Below are 27386 nucleotides of genomic sequence, written 5' to 3'. Positions count from 1 at the left end.
TGAAATGGCATACTCGTGGTAGGAAAACTTACAATGAGAATGTGGGGAATCAAGAACTGAGAGACCAGACCTGTAGGGAAAACGAAGAACAAAGGTGCAAGATACAACAGTGTTTTTCAGAAGATCTTCATCCCAGGGGAAGTATATCCCCATCTAGGATTTGTAATTTTGTTCAGTTTCTTGTGCTTTATTTTGTTTTCATCTTCTGGACCTTGCATCTTTAGGAAAAAAATTGAAATGAGGTAAAGTAGAACACGTGTGCCATGGAGTGACTCGGCAGAAAAGCATAACTGCACTTACTCTTTCTTTTCTGGTTGTTGAAACGGATGAAATATATAGCTACAGTCCAAAACTGCTTGGCTTAATATCTCTCCTTTGGAGAGTTACGATCCTTGGAACACACTTTATTATGGTTCCTATCACCTTCCCGAGAACTTGTGCAAGGAAAACTGAACTCAGATTAATCCCCTGTTCTTTGGGGAGCTAATACAGGATTCTGTATCTTTAGTGATTGTACAGTCGCGTGATCAAAACTCCTCTTCATTTTTCCAGTTCACAATGGGCATTTTATTTTTACTGGTGCAGAGTGCGTGCTCTAGAGTAAATACTGCCTTGTAGTTTTTCACAACTGAAACCTCTTAAAATTGACACAGAGATAAATAATGTGCTCAAGGTGCCCATTAGTTATTTCTACAATTAGTAGAAAAATGCCACAGCTCCTTCTAAGGAGTTACTAGGGGCATTTCTGTAGGAATGCAATCAATTCTTTGCTTTGTATAGTTAGCCAAAGCTAGCAGAGCTAACTTAGAAAGCCCTTTAAGGATCCTTTAGAGACAAGTAAAACTAGATTTGAAAGACTTACCACAAAAATGCTGTTGATCCACTAATGTGGTTGAGGCTCTGATCTATGGTATTTAATTTTGCCTCTTAATAATACTTTTTTAAAGGATTTTGAAAGTTATGTACATGAGTTTCCCTTAAGTTGCTGAAGTGGGTCATGATAATGTTTTGTTCTTTCTGCATCTTTCTGTGTGATGTATGCAGTGATAATCTGCAATTCCTGATGAGCAAACACTTATTTAATGCTCTTCTCCGCATTTGTTCTTACTATATACTACAGCGTCGCTCCCCCGAACGCAGGATTACTCTCTGCCTTCATTTCAGGGTCTTTAATTTCCACGCTTTGTCCCCTGCTGGTCTCCTGACTGCAGCTCCCCGTGCTGCCTCTCAGCTGTCTAGCCTGGGGTCTGCTCGCCTGCAACCAAGGCAGAGTATGTTCCACGTAGGTCCCTGTTTGAATAACTTCACCGAGAGTTCCTTGCAGCTACATTACTAGCAGTAGTGGCTCAGTGCCACTTTGCCGTGCAGTCTTTTTGCTTTACTTACTTGTCACCCATCACCTTAGTTCTGCTCCTCTCGCATGTCAAGTATGACTGTAGGATCCTCGTGGCCACTGCACCTGCCTTGATATTGTATCCTTTGTTTTTCTGATGCCTCCTCCAAATCCTGCTCCACCTAACTTCCTTCTGTCTTTGCAAAAATTTTTTTATGTTTTCCTACCTAACTCAGGATCCCCTGCTCTGCTAATCTGGAGCGCCGCTGTCTCTAAGGCTGAGGGATCAGCTACTGACTAGGATCTCCATGTGACTGCAATGTGGGCCATGAGGTGCTGAGCTACCAAAAAGGGAAGGTTGGATTCAAGACCCTAAAAGTCTCTAGCACCTCAAGTGCTGTGTTCAGTTTCGGGCCTCTCACCACAAGAAGGACATAGAGGTGTTGGAGCATGTTCAGAGAAGGGCAACGGAGCTGGTGAGGGGTCTGGAGCACAAGTCTGATGAGGAGCGGCTGAGGGAGCTGGGGTTGTTTAGCCTGGAGAAAAGGAGGCTGAGGGGAGACCTTATCGCTTTCTACAGCGACCTGAAAGGAGGTTGTAGCAAGGTAGGTGTTGGTCTCTTCTCCCCAGTAACAGGCGATAGGACAAGAGGAAACAGCCTCCAGTTGCACCAGGGGAGGTTTACTGTGGACATTGGGAAAAATTTCTTCACTGAAAGAGTTATCAAGCTTTGGAATGGGCTGCCTGGGGAAGTGGTTGTGTCGCCACCCTTGGAGGTATTTAAAAGATGTAGACGTGGCGCTGAGGGGCATGGTTTAGTGGTGGACTTGGCAGTGTTAGGTTTACAGCTGGACTTGAAGATCTTAAAGATCTTTTCCAACCTAAATGATTCTAGAAGTGTCTTATGCAATGATAGGTCTGAGCCTCGGCATTCCACATGCTCTTGCTTTCTTGTCAAGAGCTGCACACCCTGCTGTTGTCCCACTGCAGCTACAATGGGTTGCTGAAAGTAGAAGGCCTGAATGCCCAAAGTTGGAGACAGGGTAACAAGATGGGCACAGCTCAGTCAGTTCTAGCTGGACAGAATATGTTGCCAGAATACTGGAAACAGTTTAAAGCTGCTAAGAGGGTATAAACTGTAAACCAGTGACTAGGCAGGTACAAACCCTGAGCTCTGATTAAAAGAACCCAAACCTCTAAGCAGGGAGGCTTGCCGAATTAAGATAAGTGTGGTAGTTAGTCACTGCTTATCCCACATGATCTTGATGCAGCAGCTCTTTGTCTTTACCGCATGCAGCTTGCGGGAGAAATACTTTTCCATCTGTACGCTGTTATCATCAATTCAAACGCAATGTTGAATCCTCTTGAACTGATGTCGCAATTGCAGCCTCATCCTGTGCTAAAGGTCCCGTAGACTTTAGTAGCTGCTTTGTTTGCCCCCTCTATCGAATGCTGTGAATTCTGCTGGTACACAGTGGAGTCACTGTACTCAGAGGAGCGGAATGCTCTGCATTTACACCAGTGTAGGGATATGGGTCTGTGGTGTGTGTGACTGTACTGCTGTTCGAGCGGAATGGCAGTCTTCTGACGGATAGTCGAAATAACCGCTCAGGGAAATTCCTCCTCCTGCCCCATGTAGGCACCCAGTTTCTTTGTTTAAATAATACATATTTCACATTTCAATCAGAGAAAACAGGCAATTGAAAAGGGTTGTATTTCTTCCAAATTTGTGTTCTTATCTGCTGGTGGGTTTCAACTGTCCATAGCTGTAGTACAACTTCTTATTACCTTACAGCTCTGAATTATGATTATTGGGTTTTTTTACTATTAATTTGACAACCCATTGGAATACTATTTGAAAATATCCAGACATTTTTACTAAAATATTTTTGGTCATAAATGCTATGGGGGTACTTGGCACAATATATCCTGCTTTTAAAAGACAAATTTGCCTTTTTACAGGAGCAGCTAGTATGACAGAATAATTTAGGTGCAACAGAATTTTGGGTGAAATCCAATTGCTACAGCAAAAGTACTATTAGTAACGTGCTTAAATCAATACCATTTATCTTTAACTTTCTAAGCACAACTAGTTTACAGACCTTGGGAAGAAACAGCGGTAATTGGTAAGCAGTGTGAAGTCTGCTGTTTTCTCTCTTTGTCTGTCGTTCTTATTAGCTCCAATAAGAATACCGCACATAAATTTCTCGTTCTGTGAGAGGCTAACAGACCTTTTTGTTAACACTTCTTTCTCTCCCTCTCTTTCACCAGCCCTTGAATATAACATCCCAAGTGTTCTTCTTCACCATGTCGCACCCCTGGATTTCTTTTTTCCTCTGAAGTTGTCATTCAGCGCTCCCAGCGCTGTACCAGGCCCATACTGTGGAAGTAACCATTCCCAAACCATAGGTCAAGCCAGGTTTTAGTAGAAAGTGTGACTTGGAAATCAAGACTTGGAAAGCGATTGCAGGGATTAAAACCAGAGTAGGTTAAAACCATGGCAGTGCTGCCTTTGCCATGCCCTCTCACTGGAGCCTGTGGGAGACCTTCCTAAAGACACCTGCTATCTGCACGGCGAAAGAAGAAATGCTGTATTTCAATCTCAACAGCACGGGCACTTTTGTTCCTCCAAATATGATTTCAAGCCTCCTCTTATTATAATATACCAGCACCACTAGGAATCAGGATTATATGTTGATAAAAATGTTACATTATTTCAATGGTAGCTAGTAAGTATTGTCATTTTGGTCTACTTCAATGTCATTTACTTCGGTGGGGTTACTTTGTGCTTGTGATGGCATGATACTACAATAACACTCCTGGATTTCCAAGCAAAAGAACCAACAGGGATGTGTGAAACTCAAAATGTGTCCTTCTCTATTTTCACAGAATCACAGAATCACAGAATTTTCAGAGTTGGAAGGGACCTCTAGAGATCATCTAGTCCAACTCCCCTGCCAAAGCAGGATTGCCCAGAGCACATTGCTCAGGACTGCATCCAGGTGGGTCTTGAAAATCTCCAGAGAAGGGGACTCCACAACCTCCCTGGGCAGCCTGTGCCAGTGCTCTGTCACCCTCACCGTAAAGAAGTTTTTCCGTCTATTTGAACGGAACTTCCTGTGTTCTAACTTGTGCCCATTACCCCTCGTCCTGTCACTGGGAACCATTGAAAAGAGCCTGGCTCCATCCTCCTTCAACCCACCCTTTAGATACTTGTATGCCATAATAAGGTCTCCCCTCAGCCTTCTCTTCTCCAGGCTAAAGAGTCCCAGCTCTCTCAGCCTTTCCTCATAAGGGAGATGCTCCAATCCCTTAATCATCTTAGTTGCCCTTCGCTGGACTCGCTCCAGCAGTTCCCTGTCCCTCTTGAACTGGGGAGCCCAAAACTGGACACAGTATTCCAGTTGTGGCCTCACCAGTGCAGAGTAGACGGGGAGAATGACCTCCCTCGACCTACTGGCCACCCTCTTCCCTATGCAGCCCAGGATTCCATTGGCCTTTTTGGCAACAAGGGCACATTGCTGGGCCATGGATAATTTACTGTCTACCACGACCCCCAGATCCTTCTCCTCAGAGCTACTTCCCAGCAGGTCCGCCCCTAAACTAAACCGGTGCCTAGCATTCTTCCTCCCCAGGTGCAGGACCTTGCACTTGCTTTTGTTGAACCTCATTAGGTTCTTCTCTGCCCAGCTCTCCAGCCTGTCCAGGTCGCGCTGGATGGCAGCACGGCCCTCTGGGGTGTCAGCCACCCCACCCAGTTTGGTATCATCAGCAAACTTGCTGAGGATACACTCTGTCCCCTCATGCAGGTCATTAATGAATATATTAAACAAAATTGGACCAAGTATTGACCCCTGGGCGACATATATATTGACCAGACAGACTTCTAAAGAAGAGAATTCCCATTTGCGTGTCATTTATCAACCGTTTCCTGTACCGTCTATGCTTACCTGTAGCCTGCAAACTCATTATTACCTATTGTATCTATTACAGTAGCACCAACAGACCCTGACAGATCTTGTCTAGTTATACCATCACAGAATGCAAAAGCATGGTGAAATGCATTTAATTAGTGTTATTCATTTCAGCAGTGAAACACAAATCTTCAATATTTTGCTTAGCCTAAACTTTTTATGGAAGGAATGAAAGCCATGAGCAGAGCTGGCCAGAATCTTCCAGGGTTTTTTTGTAGTCAGAAAAATTCTTATACTACTAACCCAAAACATTCTGCCCCACGTGGGACTGTTGTTTAAGTTGTGTTAGAATCTGCAATATATGAGGTTTATTTTGCTCCCTTCAAGGCAAATGGAATATACAGAAAAATAACTTCTTATCCCCCTAAACTCACCAGGCAGAAGCTCTTCCTGCATTGCTGCCGGGTGGGAGTGCTCAGCGTCCGTTACTACATGTCCATTCCTCTCATTCTATCTCATTGCCCTTGACAAACCACCTTTCAATTTGAAAGGAAGAAGAAGTGGTTTTAATCATCTGACTTTTGTAGATGGTGATCTTTGTTCAGCTTGTAGTAGAATTGCAAAGCGTGAGCAGCGTTGTTAGTAGACATGCCACAAGATCAGCAAGCTCAGAGCTGGTAACAGAATCCTGACGCACTTTGAGCAGCTACTTTGCTCAATCAACTGTCATTCTAGGAAATTATTTACATTTTGTATTAGGTGATGATTTAGCAACATATTATCTTGGAGAGCAGTGGTCCCCCTTAACCAGACTGTAAGACCTCCCACTGATGGCCCTATGTAGGATTCAGGAAGTTCTCCCAGTCTTTGATTCCAATATTGTTTTTATTATGTTGTTCCAAGCCAAGCAATCGCCTTTCCTTTCTTGAAGGGTGGCCACTGGGCATGTGTGATTTATGCTGCAGTAAAGTTGCTGATACTGCAGTGCAAAGGAACGTGCTCGTGAGCGGTTCAGCTGGACGGGGACTGTCTGCAAAGGGCATGGCATAGTAACCCTACAGGTTTGTGTAGGTCATTCTTGAAAGCAAATTTAAAGGAAATTTCCTTTGCTGCAGCCTTTGTGGAAATCTGCAGAAAGCAAGAACTCAGAATTATGGGTGAAACTAGTCTTTTTGTAAATGCTGTAAATGAAGAAGAGTGTATAGGGGGTATCTGGGGAGAGCTTCAGTCATGGCCAGCCTGCACAGCTGGTGATGAGGAGAAGCCACTAATTGTCTAGGTGGGATAGATCAGCTCCCACATTACCGTGAAACATTCAGTGCCAAGGCTGGACATGAGAGGTTCACATTAGCAGCTGTATCACACTATGATGTCCCAAAAATTTTGTTGGCATCCTGTCTTTCAGTCAAAATCCTGATACATTACACGCAATCCGTATTTTCTCTTTCTGGAAAGCCAGCAGCCTTTTAAGCTAGCGGCTGGTGCAGTCACTTTGTGCACTGAGAAGCAGGTTGAACCCTGTCTTTAAGAGGTAGTGAAATAATGACAGCTCTTCATTGCCTGTTTTGGACACTGAACTCTGTACTTGCCGTGATCTGGGATCATGCAACCCTCCAGGGATTTGGAAGATTGTGAAGTGCCTGATTTGAAGCATTTTGATTTCTTGCAAATGCAAGGAGAGGGATGGGAAAAAGATCTGTTGTCAATTTTTGATAAATGTAGGAGGGTTTCTGATGTAATCTTGGAAATATACGGGTGCCCATGTAATCACCACAAACATGTTTTGGCCATGCTTTTTCCCCCGTGGTGCTTACTATTGCTTATTGTTTTTCTGTTGATATCTTCTTCTATTTGCTTTTTCTCTTGTTTAGCTGCTAATGTTGCCTTCTTACATGTCATGGCTTTGTTGTGTTGCCTCCTCTCTGACATGCAACAGCTTCTGAAGTCACCAAAGACAGTGCTGGTGATATCGCATGGTTTATGTTAGCACAGGAGGGGCTGTGTCAGAGCTTTTAAAGGATTCACCCCTGGAAAACTTCAGTGTCTAACAAATGTAGTTTTGAAAGGAATAAGATGCCTGACAGACTGATACTGATATTATAGTCTTGCTGCTTCAGGAGTCATGCTGAAGGGTAACACCGACTCTTAAGCTTTTGACCTCCAAAAGCAAACCAACCACAGATAAAGGTTGGTTTGCTTTTGGCTTATTTTCCAGGCTTGTCTAAAATACCTGGTTCGGTCACCGTTGTCCTTAAAACCAACAGGGTTCCAGATCAAGTATTGTGGACTTTGCATGCACAGATCATGCAGCAGTCCCATTGTTTCTTCCCAGGGCCCCCACTCCAATCCCACCGCGCAACGATGTAATACTTGCACTGCTTTATAGTTCGGTGGAAAATAGCAATTGAAGGAGGCGAGCTGATCCAATTTCAGAGACAAAAGCTGATCTTCTCTGACAGTAAAGATGTGTTTTCTGCAATTACTATCTGCAAACCTCTTTTGTGGAGGAAATAGGAATTGATTTGAAAGAATCCCTGGCATTGTAATGCTATCAAAGTGAAATTGCTTATTATCAATTTGCCATTCATTCTGAAAGTCTTTAAACCATTTAGAATTATTTTAATTCAGCACAATCATTGCTTCCAAATTATGGACATGTAATCTCCTTTCAGTAACTCATCAGTGGCTTGCTTTTAATTTTCATATATAGTTCTATATAAAGTCTCTTTCTCAGAGTGATTTAACATTCATGAAAAGTATCGGAAACTCCAAACATTGTTTTTGTTTATAGAATAAGTAGATGTAAAAGTTTACTTCAAGTACCTCTTCAGATATCATGAAAAGGGCTGTCTCTGAGATGAAGAAAGCCTGATCTTTCCATCCACTCAAAGCCATTTGCAGTACGTGTCCCCCAAACAAAACAACTCTCCTTTAGGAACCGGACTGAAACGCGGGAGTCAATGCATATAAGTCATTGATGTTGTAATGTAACAGCCTTGTCATCTCCTTTTGTTTAGAGTGCAGCTCAAGCAAATGCTTTTCCTTTTCTTTATTAATGCTCTATTGTTCTGACCTTAGCTTGATGAACAATATTTTTTCCTCTTTTTTTTTTTTTTTTCTCCTGTTTTCTTGCCATGCTAAAGATGGATTTACAAGGCTCATTGCATTGGCAATGAGGTATGAAAACTTCCACCTTTTACATTCAGTCCAGACTTGACTATAAGTAAAAATATTTTCATTTTAAATGAGAAGGGTTGGTATTCTCAGCCTTGCTTCCAGCTCTTGTGGACCCCATCCAATTTGCCACACTTGAGGAAAACTGTAATTGGAGATGGAGACTACTGATGGAATTGGGTTTGGGGGATGAATTCAAAACAGTATTCTCTCTTAACTTTGTGTGCCAGTGGGTGTTCGTTTGGGATTTTGTAATTTGGTTTGTGATCTGATGACACAGAGAACTTCCCCTCTCCCTTCTGTGAAAATAGTTGGTACTTATAAACAAATTATATGATTTGATTCCTTTTGTTGTGGTTGCTGTTGTTTTTTTGTTAATTCTCCGAGTAAACAAAGCAATCTAGCCTTGATCTCAGATACATCTGATATATTTAGCGCAGGCAGAGAATGCTGCTAATAACATACATTAAGGACTAAATAAGCCTGTAGATAATAAACTCTGCCTCCCTTTTCAAGATTTGAATTAGACCTTTATAGCTCCAAGTACTGTCTTTTGCTCAGCCGCAGACACCTGCCTGGGAATACTCTCCAGAACAGTGTATCTCCTTACAAAGCCTAGAGCCCACGAAAGAGGTGTCTAATAAATCAGAACCCAGCCCAACAGTGATCTGTTTCAGAAACCTGCAGATCGCCTTTAAACAAGTTACGTCTTTGGACTGGGAGAACACTTTAGGACGCCTGTCTCCTGCCACCAGAGACTTACCAGTTCTTATTCTTCTGTTTAATGCCTGTGTATATAAAAAGCTTTTAACTTTGGCAGATTAAATCTTCTGCGCGAATACAAAGCAGATTTTAAACATGTGAATGCATGATCGTAACGAAGTTGCTGCTTTTTTAATTTTTGTTTAAAATGCCTCTGGAAAAAACACATTAAGAAGTTAGCTGATGATTGCACGCCACCTCCTCCTTTTTCCCTTTGTTCGTGGCAATAGCTATGGCACTTATTTTAAAGAATATACAACTCAATGGTAAATCCAGCTAATTCAAGGTCTTCCCTGTCTCTCAGTCCCTGTTCTGCGCTTTTCTTTCCCTCCTCCCTTCCCTCTTTCACTGTTCCTGGTGTCTGTCTTTTTTCAAGGTTAATTTGTACTCTCAGAACCTAATGAGATAAGCTGCTGGCTGCAACAGCTTGTGTTAAGCGGCAAAGACGGTGTGGGAACAATCAGCGAGGGCTGGCTTGGAAGTAGCCTTGCTCTCCCCGCTTGATGAGGACTGTCATTGGGGCAGTTGCTTAGAGGCTCATTCCAGTTTTCGGCAGGCTGTTCTACAGCCACTCAGCAAGTGAAATTGAGATGGTATATCTTACAATGCACAATAACCACAATCTGAGAAAGCGTTGCTTTCTGCTCACAATATTCCTAAAATTCTCGCGTGGCAATTCGTTGTCCCCTTCCCCTCTTCTCACTCCTGCCATTTAAATTGTGTTGTTATATGCCATTCTGCACCACAAAAAGTGCTAAAGTCAGGCTAGTCTAATCTGATCTGGTCTGAAAGAAGGTGAAAAGGAATTAGGGATGGAGATTTATTCTCAGCCTCCGTTAATTTCTCAGGCTGTTTACTTGAATTTTCCTCTCTCTCTCTCTCTCTCTCGTGTTGTTTGTTTTTTAACAACTTTTTCTTCCTCTTTCCCGGCTCCGGGTGAGGGCGAGGCAGAGGGGGGACTCGCTGAACACAGAGCCGCTGGCGGAACCCTGCGGAGCGGGTTGCTGCCAGGGGCAGGAAATGGAACACATGCCTTCCACCAAGGCAAATTTCTTTTTCTAATCAGATCAGCAGTCATGCAGGGAGAAGTGGCACTGACAAAATGTCAAGAAATCAATCCTCACGTGCACATGGGTTCCAACTGCCACTATGGATGGATTTCTGACAGAGAGGAAATGGCTGTGGCCAAAATTCTGTTGTACATCGTGATTACAGCTGTAAGGAACAGTTCGTTTAACCCAAGTACTGGAAAGCCTCGAGATTGTAAGTACCTGACCCGAGTTTCCTAATGGAAAGTTAAAGTGACCTTAATTAGCAACTTCAGCTTGTTGTATTTCTTGTCGTGCTATATTACTGCTCTGAGAAATACCCATTCTGCAAAGCTTTTGCTCAAAGGCTGCTAAATTTTAAATAAATCAACTGTACTCATCTATACGGTTTCAAATTATTACTTTATCAAATAAATACATATACACACATTATATATTTTCACCAAGTTTGAAGTAATGATTTCCCCCTTTTTTGAACTATAACTTTCATCTTGGGCCTCAGCAATAAAGTGCACCGTTCCTACATTCTAGTGCAAAGAGAAAAGCAGAGATGCCCTCGCAGCCGTCTTCGGTATGCACTGCATGCAGCCCCGGCTGCTGCCGTGCTGCAGCACAGTAGTCTTTTTCCTTCTGCGCAGAACATAAACCACCCTATTTCCTGGATTCCACAGTTTATAGATTTTACACAGAAGATGAAAGCCACTGGAATTTGTCCTAGATTAGCTCCCTGAAATGAAAAGGACTGGGAATACGTTTCTATCCCTTCAGGCCATAAAAATTCGGGGATAAGAATTTCATAGCAAAAGCACCACAATATCATAGTTCCGTGGACCCTTGATGTAAGGCATAATTTCAGGTGCAAAGCTTGAAATAACTTAATGAAGAGCACAGAAACAGTTAAGAAAACAATTTAGGAGTTAGTTCACCGTAGAACTGTCGTTTGATTAGCTTTGATACTTTAGCATATAACTTCTATTAGCAGAATACCAATATTTCCATCACATAAGAATAATTTACAAGAAAATTATCAAGGAAGAAAATATGTTTTAAAAAAATAACTTTTAAGTTTAGGAGTAAATAATGATTAAAGATGTGAAGAGTTATGAAGTCACTCCCCTACAGAGCAGGAAGGGAATCATAGAATGGTTTGGTTGGAGGGGACCTCTAAAGGCCATCTAGTCCAATCCCCCTGCAATGAGCAGGGACATCTTCAACTGGGTCAGGTCACTCGGAGCCCCGTCCAACCTGACCTTGAATGTTTCCAGGGATGGGACATCTGCCACCTCTCTGGGCAACATGTTCCAAGGTTTCACCATCCTTATTGTAAAAAAAAAAAAAAAAAAAAGTCTTGCTTATATTTAGTCTAAAACTTCCCTCTTTCAGTTTAAAAACATTACCCCTTGTCTTACCGCAACAGGTCCTGCTAAAAAGTTTATCCCCGTCTTTCTTATAAACTCCCTTTAAGTCCTGGAAGGCTGCAATAAGGTGTCCCTGGAGCCTTCTCTTCTCCAGGCTAAACAACCCCAACTCTCTCAGCCTGTCCTCATAGCAGAGGTGCTCCAGCCCTCTGATCATCTTCGTGGCCCTCCTCTGGACCCGCTCCAACAGGTCCATGTCCTTCTTATGTTGGGGGCCCCAGAGCTGGATGCGGTACTGCAGGTGGGGTCTCGCCAGAGCGGAGTAGAGGAAAAGAATCCCCTCCATCGACCTGCTGGCCATGCTGCTTCTGATGCAGCCCAGTAATGATTAAGTGCGTTAAACAGGAGTGGTTGAAACGATATGAACAGGCTTGTACATCTATCTATTTATGAAGAAATGCGAAGTGAATTTTACTGAGACGGCTTCTGATTTTCTTTAATGTCTTCAAAATAGTGATGTGTAAATGGAAAACGGAGTTTATCTTCTTAAATTAATTTGTGGAACTCACTGCTACAAGATATTGTTTAAGAGAGAACATAGTAATAGTTTGTAAAAGGCCAAATCATTTTTATCGCGGAATGGTGACACAATATGTGAGACAAAGGGCTTGAGATCTATCGGTGACAAAGCATATGCTGATTATTGTTGAATCTGTTATTTTGCAGTTGACCATTGTGTTGTTGCCTGTATCACCCTGATATAAGCCCTACTGCTGCGGTCAGAGAGAGCTTTCCTTACAGCCATGCCACCTGGTTGTAATGCGTTTTCACACCTAGCTTCTCTTCCTGAGGTATGTAACGCGTGTGTGCCAGGCGAAAACAGCTTCTTGTATTGAGATCTCGGAACATCTCTGGAGGCCTCTAACATTGGCAAACACAACTTCTAGAATTTTCTTTCAGAAACAAAACAAGCCATGTTTCTTCTATGAATGTTTTACGACTTAAGGTATCCCAGTTTAGACTTATGGTATCACAATTTAGCATTTGTTACTTGATACTCATAATCCTAATAGGTGCTAGCGAAATATGGGTGTGAATAGCAAGTACAAAACTTTGCGTCTCTCTTCAGACCAAGCGCAATCTTAATTAAATCTACAAAAGCATGGAAATTCTGGATTAAAGCTGAGGGTCTTTTCCAGTGCATCCTAATGCTTCGGGCACAAATAAAGGCCACTGGAATAGCTAGTTGTATACTTGACAGCCGGCATTCTATCCGTGGGCCCTAATAGTTGGAGATCAATTTGATAGCTAATTGCTTCCAGCGCTAGCGAAGGCTAACTCTGAACCTTATGGAGTTTGCTGATCGTATCAGCACCGTAGCCATTGAGAATACATCACACTGACAGCACATATTATTACCCCTTTTCTAAAATATATCCGTGACAATTAGCTGTCTACCTCTTAATAGCTCTGTTTTGCATTACTGTGGAGAATGAACTCGCTGTCGAGCAAGGAGGGGCACTGAAGCCCTCGTATGATGATACGTTCTGATCTATTGAAACATAACGTGTACAGTATACATAATTGTATTGATCTGCTGCTGATAAAAGCAATATATTAAAGTATGCTGCTACAGTACTTTCAGTCCTGACTACCTCCTCGGTAGCCAGAGTGGCTCCATGGACTACTGTAGAGATGGCCTGAAGGAGAATCCTGGCTTGGTGATGAAGGATCTTTTTCAGATGTATGATCTTTAACATCGCCTCACCTGTTACAGCTTTTCTTTTAATGCTGTGAAGATTTTGGGGTCTGACACTTGCAAATATATGTTATCTAATATGTTACTTTAATATATGGTCAAGCCACATACCTGATATCTGATGGCTTGCTGTATGCCTATTAGTTTGGGAATAGGTTATTTTTATTACTCGCTTTCCTTCCTCTATCTCCAGGCAGAATAAATCTAAATTCAAATTTTAAAGAGGTGGGGGGGCAGGCAAGAGAAAGAGAGCCAAGCAGTCAACTCAGCATGCCAAGGTTCATCCCAAAGCAATTTTTACAGTGCATTTTAAACTTTTTTTTTTTTTTTTTTAAAATAAAGGAAAAAAAAGAAGGGTTTATAATAGAGATTTGAACCATCCTTTAACAATAGCAGAGCAGCTGGGTACTGCTAGAATATCAGAGGTTGCTGAGTATTGCAGTTTGAATGAAACTGTCTGTCCAACTTTAAAAGAAGATGTCAAGTATAGACCCTCTCTCACTGAAAAAAGAGAAAAAAAAAAAAAGCCTTATTGATCCATTTAGCTGGTAACAGATACGAATCAAACCCAAAAGTATATTCTCTAGCATTCAAGTTAGATAAATGTCAGGAGCTGCAATTGATCTGGAGTTCACTGCAAAACTTCACGGCCATATAGAATTATAGACTGGTGAATTCTGCCAAAAGTAATGACATTCTATAGAGAGAATTTTGTCATGTTTTCTCTGAGAAACCACATTTATACAGTCACCTGCTCCAAGGATGGGTATTATGGCATGCGGCACAGGTAAAAGTTAGCAGAACCGGGCAGAATTCCCTAGGTTTTCAAGAAGGCACAAAAGAATGGTATTAGTCCTGGTGTAGGATTTAGCCTGTTGGATTTGCTCGCTTTTCCCATACTTTTCTACAAAGCACTAGTTATCCTCAATTATATGCTGCCTTGCTTTGTGATGCTTTTGTAAGAAGAATAACAACTGCAATGAGCAGCTCGCTCTATGAAATCTGTTAACTGTGCTTTAACAAATGGTTATTGGCTTATCCTCCATCCTGGGGAATGAAGGAGATAACCCCACCTCATAGCTGCCCAGGCTGATGTCCTCTGATCCCCTGGGCAACCTGTCCGCGTGGCTGATCTACCCAGAAAAGAACGATGGCCAGTTCTGTGTGTACTAAAATGAAATAGGGAGCTGCCTTTGCCTGGAAGCTCAGCCTGCGTGGCGGAGTCCTGTGCTGCTCCTGCTGAAAGGGGTTGCGCAGCTAGCGTGGAACCGGGTGCTGGCAGCACCAAAACCCTTTTGCAGTAGAATTATTCTTCACAGTGCCCATTGAACAAGGCAGGCTGAAAAACATCTCGGGAATTTCACAGGCTGGATATTACCGATAGCGATGTAGGGGCTCTGTTGACTAGCGTGGTAGCCTATTTATTGATTTATTAAGACAGGCACCTTAACATCCAGCACTGCAGAACCAAATTTTTAAAAGTATGTACTTTAGCAGCCAAAAAGCAAAAGAAACCCACCTCTGCACCAGACTTGTATCCAATACTAAAAAATTTGGGAGTTTTATAAAAAAATATTAAAAAAAATGTTAAAAAATAAAAATACCAATAGTTAGAACTAGAGTCTCATCTACAAATACAGGTCAGTTTTCATATCCTCTGAATTATTCAAAATTAATTGCTCCCCAAAGTGTATTTTATGCAATAATGTCAGCAAAAAGTTGGCTATTTTTATATTCAAAGAATCCAAAAATATAAACAGTGTGTTTTCAATGTGAGACTATATTTGCATAAAACTGCTTTTTTTTTTTTTTGGTAATAAAAAATGAGTCCAGAATCATACGTGTCCAAGAGAACCATTTGTAGAAAAGCTCTTACTATACTATTGTGGACTGAGAAAGAACCCCATGCAGTGATTCTCTATGGTACTGTGACACAAGAGAATTGAAAAAGCTGCAGACAAAGTAAGGAGGTAGGAATGAGGTATGAAAAATGGCTGTGGCAAATGCGATGGGGCAGATGTCACTCCTGCCTCTGGCTGCAGAAGCACAGCTGCTGCAGGTGGAGTGAAGGCATGCATGAAACTCCTGCTGTCTCCTGAGAGCACAAAGCAGATGGAGTCTGCTGCTTCTTCTGTGGTTTGGCCAATTTGATCCCACCAACATCACAGCAGAACAGTAGAATTTTGCGGCCAGGGCTGCAGGACAGGGGAAAAAAAAAAAGAAAAAAAAAAGACAAGGGGTAGCAGAAAGTTACATTATTTTCAAAGTTATTCAACCTGGCTATCAACATGGGAAAAACTCGAGATATATATTTATGATGTGTAATAAGATGATAAACTGACAGTGTGTTATCACGTAATCTTTTGTGAAAACGGTGATTATACACCAGTATGAAACACGTTTGTCATGGGAGCCTCAAAGCTGGATTTTCAATTGCCCGTGTTTCAAATTGGATTTTGCAAACAGTTGTGTACACTAAGTAAACCAGAAGTTGGAAGAGAAAAACCCTTAAGAATTTTCTGCGTTGCACGCAGTTGTGAATTTTGCTTTTGCCTTTGACGACTTGCTTCTGGATGATGCAGTCCTGTATTTAACAATATGCTGATAGATATATAGAGTGAATATAATTAAATTCTTAATGAGATAAATGCCTGTGTGAACAAGTTCTGCTTCGTAACAGTGGAGGAAAGATGGTAGATTTGATAAACAGGTGTCCACCAAAGAATTTCTCAGTGCCGTTGTTCCCAGCCTAAAATACTTCAAATTTAGCTAAGTACAAGGAAACATCAGCACACACAAGCCTCCGGGTTTTGTCCAAAGGGTCTCATCATGTTAGAATCAGTGAGGCAAATGTTTCTGGCACAGAGTGCCCTTTTTATTCCTGTCTGCTCATGGAACGACAGCAACCTGAGAGTGATGTGAGCTTGTGCTGGGCTCATCCCATTCCCACCCCTTTGGCATCCTATTTGAAAAGTGATGTAAAACCATTTTGCTGCCTGAGGAAAAGGCTGCGCTTAGTGACACAAGACATTACATATTTTTTTTTTCGTGATGAATACACAGTAAATGCCTATGAATTCTCAGGCTCAGGAAATTGTGCCTTGTTCTAAAATAAATGGAGTAAACAATTCAATAAGTTTATTAGCGTATATATTTATTTGTACTTATAACAAGTGCAAAACCAGTTAATACTAATGTATGCAGTGAAGGGAAAATAAAATACCTCTACATGTGTACAGAGAGAACTGGAGGGATTTTCTGAAAGTATTTCAAATCTTCTAAAATATCTCCACAATGACTTAATTCATCTTTCGTTGTTCTTTGATTCTCTCCCTCCTCAGAAGATATTTTTTGGGGAAATGAACAAATCAGATAATTAATAAGAGTTGGGAGGATTAAACACCCTGATACCCCAAAGCGAGAGGAGCTTTCTCATTCTGTCTAATCTTTTGAGGGTAGAAAAGGTCTTCAAGCAAAGTCTGTAGCTCTGAGCACTTTCAGATCTTACTAGGAGCTGAACATATTCATATTGCTGACCCACATACAGATATTTGTTCTCAACTTTAGAGTTTCCAACTTCTTAGTAAGATTCCTCCCTCTGGTTAAATGACCGACAAATCAAGCTGCAGATTTTTTTTTTATTTTTTAAAAAGATATGATTATTTAAGGCACAGCAACAGGTCCAGTTGAACTACTGCTTACGAACGATTGGGCTTTAATACATGAAGTAGGCGTGGAAGTTACCTAGAAAAAATCAGTTGGAACATTTGCTATAAATGTATAACAATTTTGACTGTATTGTATGAGAATATGCTTAATGTAATGACTATAATAAAATGTGCCTGGACGGCAGCGGGCTCAATTAAATAACAAACAGCTCTTCTTAGTTAAGTAGAATGCAAGTGGCAAGAGTAATGTCTCACTCACTTTTGCCAAAAGAAGTAGAATAAATGTTAGATATACGGTCATTCTCACACCCCACATTGGTGTTGCACTCCATTTCCTAACGGGCCATCGGTAAAGGAAGATGACATTTCCTTAGCCTTAAGTAGAAACAATAACCATTATGTTACATGAATAGATCTCCAAAAACTTATGATCTTTTTGTGAGGATCCAAAGGAGTCTATGCAGCAAGAAAAGTTCTCTGTGTGTTTGGGGTTCCAGAACTGGTGGTGCAGAACTCTTGGCAGCTCCTTCCCCCACAGTATACCCTCAGCATGTTCTACATAAGTCCCCTAAAGGGTTAATTTACACACCCAAGATTAAGCCCAAGCAACGAAAGAAAAACACAGTAAAAAGTGCCCGAGAGGGGAAAAAAAAAAAAAAAAAAGGCTACATTAAAACTCATCTTCTGCAAAGTCTAAGAAAATGAGTTTTGTTTTGTGAAAATCTGAGATTATAATGAATAGCGGGGCACTTATTTGCCAGCTGAATGGCTGCTAAATATAGCCCTTCCATCAGAAGTTTCTCAGATAGTGGATCACTAGATAAATGAACAACCTGCTTCTGCCCTGAAGGTGCCTTTATCTTTAAAATTCTATTCTTTTAAATGTTCTTTTTATTCTTTAAAATAACTGCTAGCAGAGCTCACTGGCAGGCCGGGCCAGGCCAAAGGAAAGTCCCCTCTGAGATGGCTCTCACAGCTCAGACTTGTCTTTGCAGCGAATTGTTGCTCTAGCTGTGCTGGTTTCATTCTCTTTCAGCCATGAATTGGTGTAGAATTGGAAAGAAAGGGCTTAGGACTTGAAATTACAAAAGTCTGCCCCCTTCCCCCCTTCTCAAAGTCACCGAGTCAGGTATTAAAGATCAGAGCAAAGTTTTGCCATGATTCATGAGATACTACTACCCTCGCTCTCTCTCGAGCTCCCTGGTTGCCTGATTCCTTATACACATCAATGTGGCCTTTTACTGCCGTTTAATAATAAATGGTATTTTGTTTGCCTACCTGACACTTTTATTAACTTCACTTTTGTGTGTATGCGCACATGTTTCTCCAGGCACGATTTCTCCCCAACACCCCCCAAATAAAAGTGGTGGGGGAGAAAAAGCACAGCTTTATTTGAAGAGAATTTGTCCCTAATCTGTTGCAGCTGTAGGGGACCGTTCGGCCAATTAAAGAGAACAGGCTTTGGCTCCTTCCCAAATGAGGCGACCACATGTTACACTTGGATTGGTCACCTCAGGGGAACGGTGGGTCACAGGGGCATCTGGTTGTCGTTTCCTCTCCGGTCAGCATGAGGCAAGCGTACAGCAGCGGGGGCGGGGGGAATAAAAAGAAAAGTACGTTTTCTTTATCTCACGTCTTCTCCTGCAGCATCAAAAGGTCCAGCAGCATCCAGCCGGAGTAGGAGAGCCTCTACAATGTGATATATCCTGGGATTTGGGAATGAAAGCTATATGTTTGATTCACTTAGTTTTGAGGTGTCATTAACTTGTTTCTGTCTCACTGCTACGGTAGTGTAAATGTGAAGGTTCTATTAAGGTAAAGGAGCTATGGTAGCTTTATGCTGCTTTAACTGACTTCAGAGTTTCTCTCACAGGTAGGAAATGTGTCCCCTCCGCAAGGCAACAGCCCCTTCCGCTACAGACAAGCAAAAAGGTCAAGAGCTGTTGGGTACTAGAGGTTTGATATAAACGTAAGAAGACGTTGCCATCTCCAGTGTCTCAAATGAGTGATGTAATCTTATGCTCAGCAAATAACTTCGATCATGAATTACGAACAATTTTACTAGCTGAGCTGTAGCTTAATTGACTCCCAAACTGCACATACACCTTGGGCTGAAGGGAAATACAGGCTGCCGGAGCCATCACAGTGAGGTTGTCTTCAAAAAATGAGAAACATCTGGTTTCAACTAGACTCAGGCACTAATAAACTAATACTCATCATGAAGGGGGAAACGCTTCAATGAACTAGCCAGGTCAGTGAACTCATTTTCCTCTGAATGTGGCCGGCCCCCGGTTTTCAAACTGTTATGGTTAACGTAGACTGGTTGTTTAGCTTAGTTAATGAAGTAGTGTCAATGGTGAAAAAGTTTTCTCGATCTGAAACTTTCATCTTTTCAGTACAATGAATTTAGAGTTGTGACATTTCCATTCCAGGGTACTGAGCCTCACAGTAGCGAAGGACTCGCGGACAAGTTTCTGCATGGCGGCTGAGTTGCTAAATGTGTTTTCTCAGCCAGGGCGAGTGAGGCCGCTGCTGTTAAAGGGGCTGCGAGGCCCGCTCAAAATTGTTTGAGAGAAGGCGAGTGCAGATGGAGCAGCTGATGAACCATGGCAACCTCCTTGTAAGCCTCAGCCTTGACCAGAGGCTGGAGAGGAAGGAATGGGTTGTTCCCCATATGGTGGAATGCAGCAGATCGTGCCATGGCTTAGGGGCACGGAGCAGTATCAGAGCCGGCAAAAGCTTTGCGTGGTGAGGATTCAAAAGCGAGGGACAAGTTAAGTTATGGGGAGTGTGCTATTCAAAGCAGGGACGCTGGCCAGAAATAGTTATTCTAGTCCAAACATGAACCTCTTAAATTTCTTCACAGAGAAAGAAGAAAGACCAAGTTTTAATTCCTCTCCGGCTTTATCAACTCCTTTCTTTGTCTTACCCCCAACGGAGTTTTGGTTTATTTTTCTGGAAGCTGCCCTTGCCTGAAGCCCAAAATCCAGGGCCAGCCTGCCATCTCCATAGTGATGTGACGCTGCTACACCTTCATCCGTCCGTACATCCCACTCCATTGTATGTTCTAGTTTTGTCACACGGTTAATTTTCCAAACTGTGCTGTATACAACACATTTGTCTGAAGAATTCTGATTTTAGTTCTGTTTGCTTTTTGAAAGATTTGCTGGTTTTTTCTTTAAAATTTGTTCTAAACATCGGGGAAAAACGTGTACAACAAAATTGAAAGTCATATGCAGTTACTAGTTAATAGTTAGTTATCAAATGACTCTAAATCTGAAAGGAACAAGGAGGGAAATTTAGCTTTAGCTTTTTTAATAACTTTTACTTTTTCCTTTGGACGCCCCAAATCCCTCAGCTGAGTGGCTATCAATAAAATAACAGCTGCCACATAGTATCCTATGTGGATACTTTTCAAAAAGACCTAGAGAGCTGAGTTTTCAGGGGAGTTAAAATATGCTAGCTGCTTTTTTTCAGGTTTTATTTTATTTTATTTTTATTTCGTCTTCCCCAAAGCTGAAGCTATGGAAATATCAGACGCTTTCCTTTAAAGGCATTCAGATTTTGAGGTGATGATGATGTTAAGACTGAGAAGCTTCACCTCTGATTAGCTTTCAAACAGATTCAGCACAAAACTTGATCAGACCCCCTGGAGAGCAGATCACTTAGAATTCTAAGTTATGACTGAATGGCAAATTTACTCTTTTATAAAGCTCAATCTGAGACTTTCATCCAAACCTGCAGAAGCACTTGGTGAACTTTATCAAACCCACCAAAGAAATATGACATCTAGCAAACCTTCACGTTGCCTTGTGCTTTGAAAAGGCTGATCTTGGTCATTACAAGAGTGAGGTTCATGGTAAGACAGGTGCTGGACCAGCTCTGTGTTCATTGCCCAGCAGCGTACCTCTCGATCGCTGGAACGTAGACGAAGGTTCTCATTGTTTTAATGTTTTTCTGCAATGTTTTCAACCAGTTGTGCATTCATAACTTTTGATCCACGACCCAGATGCCTGCATATCAAATATAAGTTTACCAATTGCGAGGGATTTTGGGACTGCAAATAGAAATCTGTTCTGAAGAAGGACATAGGGTGTGTCTATGTTATTCAGTGATGAAGTAGAAGGAGAGGTCAGGGTTTGGTTGTCTGCAAGCTGTTCTGGTTCCAGGACCATTTGTGCACACTTTGTCCTTACCGTTGGTGAAGTCCCTGCCAGTGGTTGGTCTAAGGCACCATGCACATCCAGAGAGTTGACTATGGTTATACATGGGGTCACATGGCAAATAGAGGGCTCCAGATAGCGCCCTTGGTGATTTCAACTTTGGTTCCACCAGGAAGGACGCTGATACAACTTTACCCTCGGTGTGCTTGGATGCGGGCTGCCCGCTACAGGTCACAGGCAAATTTGCAGTGAGAAGAAACAACGCTGTGCACCAAATCACTAACGGAGTCCTCCCCGCAGCTGCTCCTGAGAAGTGTCAGCAGGTCAGTCTCTAGGAGACTTGGAAGATTAGGATGGAAATTTTGAAGCTGGCCATGAATTATTACACCAGCTGCTTATTTTAACTTGCATAAAGAGCATTTAGCTTTATTTACGAATAGTCAGGGTAACTGCTGTATTTTGAGTCAAAAGGGACACTTTTTAAAAATTCAAGAGGATACCCTCAAACCATACTGTGTTGCAGTTGTCAGAGTGGGAGGTCAAAACACTTGCCACGACTCGATGTCCTTTTAAAAGCTGAAGCTCTGTCTACAGCACTGTAAATAGGGTCTTACATAATGAAATAATTATCTCCTCTGATAGATATTTAATTCTCCAATTACTGCAGTTTGTTAGCAAAGTTAGAGGCCGTTTTATAATTGTGGTTAAATACACTTAGTCTAGTTTTCTTCCAGTTTGGGAGCTGAGACAAACTAGGAGAACTCAGTATACAGATGCCATCTTTTTTGATACCTGAAAGAGAAGCCTGCCTTAATATTAATTTGGGTCTAGAGAATGTAAATGGCTTCTGTGAGGATTTGATTATTTACATCCACGGTGCATTAGGCTGTAGGTATGTGATCAAATATGGTAATTATACACCATATATACCGTATATCATCTTTAACCTATCCCTGAGTCCTTTGAAGCTGAGGAGGTAGTAAACTCTATCTAGTCAGTTTGGCAGTGTAATCTTGATTAAAACCAAGATGGGACAACTCCTAACAACCTAAGGCTTCCTGAGTAACTATTAGAAGAAATGGCAAACTCAACATAAGCTTTTTATTTCATTTTTGGTTTGTGTTTTTTTTTTTTTCCTTTTTCCTCCCTGCACATGCTTTTGATCTATAGCAGGGATGGAAGTTAGCCCCCAGTATTTCAAAAACATAGTAATTTATGAATGCACTATTTGTCTAGAATGGATGGTATAATAAAAACAAGTGACAAAATACTGATCCTTTGCAGATCAGATTCAGATTTTTCTTACATAGGCTACAATTTTCCTACTGTATTTTGTGGTTAGCAATGCCAGTTCCAATGAATCCTCAAATTAGAAAATAAGAAAGGACTGGAGTGAAGACTAAACTCTTTCTGCTTTTAAGAGACGGACTTCTGAATCCTTAAATTCTAGGATGATATATAGATGCCTTTAATCCATTTGCAATCTAGAAGTACTATCAAAATAAATGACAGATAATAAATAATTGTAGGGCATGTGTTTTAATTGTCAAAATATTGCATTTGCTCAGGTACTGCTCCTGAAGTCCAGATAGCTGCTTTTCTGTCTCTTTACCGGTTAATGTCAGAAATGAAGTTAAACAAACTATGGCCTTTTAACCTGTAGAGTTTGATGGCCATCATGCTAACTACCATACTTCTACCCTAAGAAAACATGAAGGCAGCTTTTTCCAAGGTAGAAGGAAAAGAGCATGGCTTTTGGATAAGGTCACGTTCATCCCCCTTTCCTTCCTTTTAGAAAAAGTGATTTTTAACATCTTTCAGAAGCACAGAGAAAAGGCATCTTCGTTTTGCATTATTAAAGAATTGCATATTTTTAACTCAATTAAACAGAAAGACTACTAAACATAACAGAGAGAAGCAGGAGTATTTGAAGCCACTGGACTGAAAGTAGTTTGCATGGGGAGGACTCATGACTTTATCTGTGTAGGTTAATCATATAGAGAGCAGTTGACTCATCTTCTCCTTTCTGTTGCTTCAAATCAGGTGAGCGTTCTATCGTGCAAACTGAGGAATTTGTTACCTGTCTTTCAAAGTTCAAGTGAGGCCCAATCCTGAAATTCATCACAAAAATGTCTTTGGCTTTTATGAAAATGGACTTGAATCCTTAAAATTAACTTTCCTCTTAGATTTCCCTTGAGAGCAGCAATGTGGTGCTAAAATCCCTGCTGAAATCAACATCTGGCAGGGTTAGCCCTTCAGGTCCTTATCCCACAGTCCTTTATATACAGGAATGTAACTTTTTGCAGGGACAGACTTTTATTGAAAATTATTATGTTTGCAAAATTGCCAGAGATATGTTTATAGGATGTTAGACTCTTGTGCATAAGAAAAGATTACAATTTAACCATATGGAAAACATATTAGTATAAAATAAAAATATTCTGAAAAAGTTATAATACATTTATAGCAGTTGTGAACAATTCTGTGGAATTTATGAGAGAATTATGTCCCTTTTAGAGATTTCTATAACTTGTAAATAAAGAAAATAATATTATTGCTATAGTAGCTCTATGTTTTTAGGAAAATTTCTGCATGCATCGATATTGCATAAAATACAGTTCTTGGTCCAATTGGTGACATCTCTTTAAATTAAAATCCCCGATCCAATACCTCAGGAGTTTGTTATGACCTAACTCTGAATTTCCAGCCTAGTGCCTGGCTCCGTGGTGGACCAAACTGGGACCTGAGTAACGGCAAACACTGAGGAGGAGAGCTTGTTTCGTCAGGGTCTGTCCGGGTTGGTCTCCAATGTTTGGGAAGCCCTAAGGATGGAAAAGTAAATATGTGGGACCTGTGTTATGTTTTCAGGCACCAAATACAAGGCAAGGAAAACAAAATCACAAAAACTGAAACAAAGTTACCAGGAGGCTATGTTGACAAAATTGGTATGTCCTACAGGAAAGTGAAATTGATTTAGTGATCCAGATTGCTGCTGTCTGCTTTTTGAAGAAAAACACGTTCTATTTTGTATTAAGATCAGTAAGTAATGTTGTGATATTCTATCCCATAAAACTACAAACTGTGATGGAAGTTTGCAACAGGGCTGAAAGCTGATTCAGTTCAAGTCTATATCCTAAGCTTGTTTAAGTAGATGAACAAATGAGAAATCTGTAACAGGGGGGTAATATTTACAGTTTGTTTGCACAAGAGCTCTAGTGACCATGCACTGTTTGTTTGGACAAGTGCTACTGGATTTCAGAACGGGCCCCCAGGTCAGTGTCAATACTTCACAACCAGGGATGGAAAATGTTGCCGGAATTTTCTACCCGGGACGGCGAATCAGGTTTTCCCATACTTGCCTCAGAGTTGATAGGTCTAACCCAGTAAAACAAAGATGTCACTGTTGTCGTGCTTGTCATGTTTTGTACTCGGAATATAATGGCAATAACTTCCTAACATCTTTGTTGCTGTTTCCACATAGTAAGGTGCGTCTTTTTCCCGGCAATCCATATGAAAACAAATAAGTAGTCCTAAACTCACAAGTTAAGAGGATCAACAACACAGTCTTACAGTCAATATCATTTTCTCTATACCTCTTTTCTCTAAGTGGTTTTGACAAGGGATAGAAGAGAAACGCTTGTATTAAAGGTGTCTCTAATGAGTTGTGCAGGGAAGTAATGGGTTTCTTCTGTCTTTGTTTTATGGATTTTAAAAACTGAAATGAAAAGGAACACTTAAGGGTATTTAAATAATAGGTGTATTGTATGTCAGTCCTTTTGTTGGATTCAGGCCTGTGACTTCCCTTTTTCAGTACCTATATTCATATCGTTTAAGACAAGCTAACAGAGAACAACCATGGGGTTAAAGAATCATTTAGCTAAGAGACACAGGAACGATACTGGAAATAATTCAGGAAATAAAGGACTTGTAAAATTTGGAAATTACCCGTAAAGATATTTGAAATTAGTTTAGACAATGGTATCTGAGATGATAGTGAATGGTATCTGAGATGATAGTGTAAGCAATAAACCAAAAGGAAAAAAGAATATGGGCTTGGTGACCTCAGGGGATGGTTTCCAGTCCTGCTTGGCTTTCACGTGCAGGCCACAGGCCTCGGATTATTTCAGCAAGAAGTGTATGTGCACACACATAAGGAATGATAGTTATTTAACTTGGATTAAAATGTGGGGAAACGTGTCTCAAGTTATGATTTCACCATAAACTTTCATTCTGGCCATGATCGAGGCATTCAGAGGAGATTTCTGGAGATACACGAACATAACAGACGCCTAAGGTATACAATCAAAAACGTGAAATACAAAAATGGGCCATCAGAAGGATTTACTGTTTTCTAATCCTACTCATTGTAATTATATTCAAACTATACTTAACATGAATTACACAATTAATCCCTGATGTTGTAAAGTCAGATTATTTCCAGAAATAGGTAAGGTCTGTCTTTGTTATGCAGAACATGAATTTCATAACTGTTGGTGCTCTGAAATGTGCAGCTGTACAAAATCAAGTGAATGAGATAAAACAGGGCATATCTGTGGTTTTGGTAGTGAAAAGTTTGGAAGGCTGGGCATGTACTCTGAATGAACTCTGCAAATTGATCGATGGTGTAAATTGCCAAGTCACGTGCTTAAAATCTACCAGAGAAAAATACTTCTGATTCTGTGGTGGTTTGGTTTGGTTTTTGTTTGTTTGTTTGTTTGTTTTTTTAACTCTGAGTATCTAGAACAACGTATTAATGTCAGCATTTTAGATTCAGTAATTCTCTTTTTTAAAGGACATGTTCTCCCCTTGGGATCACATTTTCCTTTTATTGCATATTCCCTCTTGTTTTCTGTGGGAGAACAGAGTAGGAGAACACATAATGATCTGTATTGAAAGATGCACTTTGTTACAGACTCTACTGAAATCAGCCTTTCTGGAAGGAGTACTGCTTTTTCCAGAGTAACAGCGCGAAATGCAAGGTGCTGAAGAAACCACCACCGTCACACCTTGGAACTAACTGCAAGGGAGAATAATCAGATGCAAATTTGTTTTGAGTTTCCCTGAAGGTCTTTCGCCCCTCTGAGTATCCCAAAAATTGTGCTAAGCAAGGGACTGAGGACCGCAGCCATAGTAACGAGGCTGCCGGCATAACCCACTGTACCACCTCTTCTGGTTCCTTCTGGTTTGCAGCTCTGGAATACGAGAGTCTTCCTCCAAGCAAGGCTTTTCCTGACTGCCACCCCTTTAAACTTTCTCCAGCATTCCCTATCACAGAAACTTCCCAGTTTCCCTACCTGTATCTCACCATTTTTGCCATCAGAAGGTTGCTTTTTGCTTTTTGTTTTTCATGAAGTTAAATCTTTATTTTCTGCATCTTAAGCCCCTCTGCTCTGTGTACTTTGAGACAAAGACATACTGTTCCTATTTCTTTGCACCAGACATTAACGTACTTGATGACTTACATTCGCTGTCATTTGTCTGAGGCAAAACAAGCCTGTTTGCTCAATCTGTACTCTTTTACTCTTTTTTTTTGGGGGGGGGGGAGGGGGGGGAGAGGGGGTGTTGTGTAACTCTGCTTTCTGTTATTGCACCCATTTGAACATGAGTCATACACTTGCTGCAGATTTAGGTAGAAGAAACGTCTTTGCAAAACTCCCAAGTCTTTACATTGTGAACAGAACCATCCCTTCGTTATTCAGTCACATCACTTGCAGATCTTACTGGGGAAAACTGCATGTCCTTGGGATGCTGGGCGGTACAGATCTATTCCAAACCAGTTAACAAGGACATTTCGTGTAATCTAATTTTAATTTACATGACCTTTTAAAATTGGATTATTAAGGCTTAGGCATTGCAACGCATGAATGGAACAGGGTGCACCCCTGCTTCAAGTGCAGGAGTCGCTTGGCTGCTAAAGAAGGTGCAACATGGGATCTCACACACACTGGGAGGATTTGCCGCGGATTGATGTTGTCTCATTTGGAAGCACAACCTGGATGTAACCAGCTAAAAAGTGTTTTGGGAAAGAGCTAATTTCTTAATAGAAATTGTGTTTCCCAACTCCATGCTAGAAAGGATTAAGTAAGAACTTGCTAATTGGAGAAGGTGGGAGGGCCCTGGATTTGGAGGCAGAGCAGGTGATAATGTAACTGGTAGAGATTAGAGACTAATTACGTGAAACTAGCAATTGGCTGCCGGGTGTGCAA

This window comes from Vanellus vanellus, assembly GCF_965231255.1.
Source record: "Vanellus vanellus genome assembly, chromosome: 8".
NCBI classification, from domain to species: Eukaryota; Metazoa; Chordata; class Aves; order Charadriiformes; family Charadriidae; genus Vanellus; species Vanellus vanellus.
The sequence above is the reverse complement of the archived record's forward strand: the minus strand, read 5'-3'. Positions refer to the sequence as shown.